A 5,681-nucleotide genomic window follows, 5' to 3' on the forward strand; every position below is an offset into this window, starting at 1 on the left:
ACATAAACAGAGATCGAGCTGAAAACATACACATCCAATTATCAAATTATATACAAGTGTCGAATTACAAATTAAAAGGAAAATAAAATTAAAACATAAATTTTGCTATGGTATAATCATATTAAAACAATTTATTTATTTATCAAATTTAGACACAACAAAATAGATTTAGATATCAAAACTCAAAATTAGTTTATAACTATTTAAATCACTTAAACATCCAACACCCAATTTCTTTAACCAAGCACATTTTCGGCAATGACAAGGCAATATAACAACCTTTAATCCAACTTATAATTTATGCATAACACATTCCAAACATTCACTCCATTTCTTCATTTAAAATACAAACATTACTCAAAAATATCTCTAGTTCAAATTCGGCAATTACACAAATAGACAAGCTGATTTTTTTTCATCTAAACTACTTACCAGAACATTAAACTATCTCAAACATCATTCATTTGTAATTATTATTAAACTTGAAGACAACCATGTACCCTTTTTATTATCTACCATGGCCAAGAACTCAAATCCTCCCCAAAATCAAAATTTTAACATGGGTTAAATAAAGAACTTGGTAACTAACTTAAAATTAACTAAAATTTCAAGAAATAACATGAATTTCTTACCTTGATTCAAGCCTAAAATGACCGAATGGTGTTTTCTCCCATTTCCTCTCTTAACATTCGGCTTAGACGGAAATAAAGATGAATTCCTTGTTTTCTTCACCCATTTTCTATTTTTAATATCCTTATTCTACATTATAAAGCCATATAATAGAAAAAATGATAACATAAAATATATATATTATTTAATAAATAACAGCATGGCCAGCCACTAACTAGAATGGATAATTTGACATGCAAGTCCATACTTTTATAACATGCATTAATAGACCATTACACATTAACCTATCACATTTTAAAAATGTCTCACATAAGTCCTATTTAATAAATTTCACATACAAATGAAAAAACTCAAAGCATAAAACTTTCACACATGCATTTACACATATAATAAGCATAGAATATAACGGTTAATTATTTTTGTGACTCGATTTTGTGGTCCCCAAACCACTTTCCGACTAGGGTCAAATTAGGGTTGTCACAATTCCATTGAACTATTTGGAATATTACAGGATATTTAATAACCCAAACATGGGATAAGATGCTGACGCCATGTCCCAGACATGGTCTTACACTCGCTAGTACATTAAAGTCGATGCCGTGTCCCAGACAGGTCTTATACTGACTTTCATATATCGAGGCTGATGCCATGTCCCAAACAGGTCTTACACTGGCTCTCATCTATCGGTGTCGATGCCATGTCCCTGATAGGTCTTACACTGACACACAACAAGCTGACGCCATGTCCCAGACAGGTCTTACACTAGCTTGTATATCCCGAGGCCGATCCATGTCCCAGACATGTCTTACACTCCTCTCGTCTCAATGCTGATGCATGCCCCAAACATGACTTACACTGGCTTTCATAATATGGCCGATGGATGTCCTAGACATGTCTTACACTGGCTCACATACCACCCAATGTCATGGTACGAATATCCAAGTCTATTCCAAACGTTCAATCGAAAGTCTTTACTACATTAATTTCTCGACATGCATTCTCATAAATCACAATCAAACAATTTATGCAATATCAATTCATTCATACATCATAGCAATATAGTTGCATTATTAACATACAACTTACCTCGGATTACAAAATGTAGGCGACTAGACGATTTACTCTACTTGCTCAGCTTTCCCCCAGTCGAAGTCCAATTTTCGTCTTTCTTGGTCTAAGATGATAAAAATTCACTCATTGAATCGCCATATTAATAAAAACATCAAAATTATATAATTCTGCAAAATTGACCATTTTGCCCTTAGACTTTTACAAAAATTACGATTTTACCCTTAGGCTCGTAAATCGATTTTTATCGAATTTCTTCAAACCTTAAGCCTAGCCAAACCCTTTGTACTCTTATAGTGACAAAAAATTCCCATTATTCACCACATTACTATCTATTTTATAATCTTTACAAAATGGTCATATTAGGGTTTTCATGAGAAGTTCTTTCACAAAAGTTGTTTACTACACAACTAAGATTCATTTTCTTCCATAAAAACTCAGCAAACATCATAAATCCTTTCATGGAAAATCCCTAGACTATCAACCATTTTGCAAAATGGTCCCCCCATTAGCTAGCTCATGCTATAAGGGTTCCAAAAGTACCAAAATTATCAAAAATGGGCATCTAAATTACTTACTTGAGAGAGAGATGAATGGTTGAAAGTTCAAGCTTCCAAAACCCTTAGAATGGCTGAAACTTTTGATGGAGGAGAAAGGAAAAATGAAAAAGATGATGGCTAGTCTCTTAGAGTATTATTTTATCATATGTTAGGCCATCAATTTACCTAACCTTTTGACCCATTGATTTTCTTATCCCTATGGCCGGCCATGCCTCTTTAAGGGGGTCTAATTGCACTTTAAAGGCCTCCAATTATGGCTCTCTATCTATTTAACACATTTGGCTAGCAAAACACAACTTTTTCCCTTTATGTGATTTAGTCCTTTTTGAAAATTAAGCTTACAAATGCTAAAATTACCTCACCAAATTTTTCATGCACTAATATAATCATGTATAACACCAAAATAATAATAAAAATAATTTCTCTAACCTTAGATTCGTGTTCTCAAAACCACTATTCCGACTAAGCCTAAAATCGGGTTGTTACAATTCTCCCCCTTAGGGATTTTTGTCCCTGAAAATCTTACCGGTGAATAGATTCGGGTATTGGTCTCTCATGGTCTCCTCGAGTTCCCACGTGGCTTCCTCGATTCCATGTCTATGCGACGAAACTTTCACGAGTGCTATACTTTTATTTCTCAATTGTTTGACTGTAGCACCCCAAACCCGGCCCAGAAGTTATGGCCGGATCTGGCATCCACATCAAAAACGTAAAAAAAAATTTCCATTCTAAGTCCAAAAAATCGTACTTGATGTTCAAAAGATTAATTCATTAAAGGTTAAAGTGAATGGAAGCTGTGCACCAGGTAGGAAACCGGAAAAGAGGTGGTGAGTCCATCGGACTACTTAAGTACCAAGCTCTCTTCGGATCCAATCCTAGACATGAATACTGCCATTGCCACACCTTAACATCATGGATATTTCTAGGAAACCGATTTGATTAAGTCATTTTTAGGAAAAGTGATTAATTTTGGAAAATACTTTCATTGCAGAAGCTTTGCTTATTGTCGTGTTATTTTGAAATCAACTGTTGTTTTTGAAAACGCACCCTAAAGCTATCCAATTTCAACAGTTAAAATAAGTATTACCTATCTTAGTAATACATATTAAAAACCATCAAAAATAAATAAGCGGCCTTATTACATTTAAAAGCCCAAAACCTCAAACCTAATTAAACGGATGCCCAGTTCACCAGAATAAAATCAAACTTTCAGAACGGGTGGCCACTCTGAATTCCCTCATAACTCCAAGCCCACTATGGTTGGGGATTACCTACATGGATGAAAATAAAAGGGGTGAGTTTGGGGAAACTCAGTGTGTAAAATAACCCAACCATAGCCTATATCAGCTCAACCCACAGAAACATAATAAGTTGGCCTTAGCCCAGAACAGAATTCAGAATAAAGCCCATAGGCCCATAACAGAACAAAACAAATTTTACATGTTTATGCAGAAACCCAACCCAGATTCATCCATAACACCCCCGTACCAACCTTACACCGTGTGGGGAGACAACTCGACCCACCCAACCGCTACACACCATAGAATTTGCAGCATGGCTGCCAGAACAGATAATGTGACAGAGTCACCAGATACAAATAATCGTGGCAGAGCCACCAGAACAGATATATGTGGCAGAGCCACCAGATCAGATATTTGTGGCATAGCCACCAAAACGCTTCCTCCATAATATAACCCATGTCCCCATGCAACAGATATAATCATGGCATACATCATACAGAATCAGATCGCTATGCTTTTCAGTCAAAATTAACCCTACGGGTATAACGGTAATTTTGCACCTAGGGGTATAACGGTAATTTTCCATACATAGGGGTATTATAGTAATTTAGCTACTTTCAGGGTTTTCATGCATATCCTAACTATTTACGTACTATCAGAACACTTACCGCGCATACTTACCGAATTGGGCCCGTTGGCCCATGAACCCGATCTTTGGCCCATTAAGCCTAAATTATCAAAATGTACGAAATCGCGCGTACTGCAGTTTATTACTTTAGATTACCAAATATACAAACCCAACTATTTTACGAGCATTCGCACACTCGCAAATTCCCAAAAGACCGACTTTTCGGCATTTTGGCTTTTCGACTTTTGCCAATCTAGTCTATGAGAGGGTGTCAGTTACACACCTGTTTGCGACGATATGCTGACAAGATCCACACACGAACCACCTACAATTGGATTACTAACACGTTAATCTAACTATTCAAATACAAACTACGTATTAACCCCTTACAATATTCGGCCAACCACACCTACAGATCATAGTAAGCTTATAAGAAATCAATAAGCAACTCATTAACAAATTTTTGTCAATGTTTACCACATAATCATAATTTCACTGCAAGCTGTCTTCCTAAGCAATTGTCACTAAATCATTTATAACTGGAGCTACAAAAGTCCAAATCAAGTGCCGTTAATTTTTCCTGAAAACAGACTCATATATCTTCTATCCATAAAATTTTCAGAATTTTTGTCTAGCCAATCAATACCAGATTTTTCTCAAAGTTTCCCATGTTTCACTGTTTGACTAATCTGACCACTCTTCATTATGAATCAAATTTCTCATTGTACAGAACTCGAAATATGTTCTTGTTTATTTCATTTGAAACTAGACTCAATAAGCTTTAATTACATAATTTATTTAGCTTCTAATTCATCTCCCACAACTTATGGTTATTTTCTAAAGTCACATTACTGCTGCTGTCCCAAGCAGATTTATTACTAAATCACTCTTTCACACATAACTTGCATGCTTGTTATTTAAACATGTATATCACCAATCAATCATCACATATCTATGATTTTACTTAAGTATAATCTCCATTTCATCATTTTAAAGCACAACATGTTAGCCGATTTTTCCCTTTAGCATCTAAGGCACATGCATGCTCATTTGTTTGGCTCAACTTCACCTATCTTCCATTTTTCATCAAAAGAACATGAAACAACAATCATTTCCTTCATTTTAATTCATGACTAAATGCTCACAACACAACTAAAAATCAAAATATACTTCAAGAGTTAAGGTAGAATCAAGAAGAACTCATGAACCTCAAAATAGAAGCAAGGTACCAAGAACTTACCTTCAATTTTCCTCCTCTTAATGACCGAATACTCAAGAGCTTTCTCCTCTCCTTTCTCTTCTCTAACTTTCAGCTATGATGAACAAAGATGGACAAAACTTTGTTCTTTTCACCCCTTTTTCTTTTAATAAAACTTCATATTTCATCTATTTAATTCTTTAACACAAAAGACATGAAATTCTTATCATGAAACATTTACCTAACCCATTATCATGGAACATTTACCTAACCCATTATCATGGAACATTTGCCTAACCTATTATCATGGAACATTTACCTAACCTATTATCAATTTGCATCAATTTGTACCATAA

The sequence above is a fragment of the Gossypium hirsutum genome, chromosome A09 (genome assembly GCF_007990345.1).
Source record: "Gossypium hirsutum isolate 1008001.06 chromosome A09, Gossypium_hirsutum_v2.1, whole genome shotgun sequence".
Classification (NCBI taxonomy): Eukaryota; Viridiplantae; Streptophyta; class Magnoliopsida; order Malvales; family Malvaceae; genus Gossypium; species Gossypium hirsutum.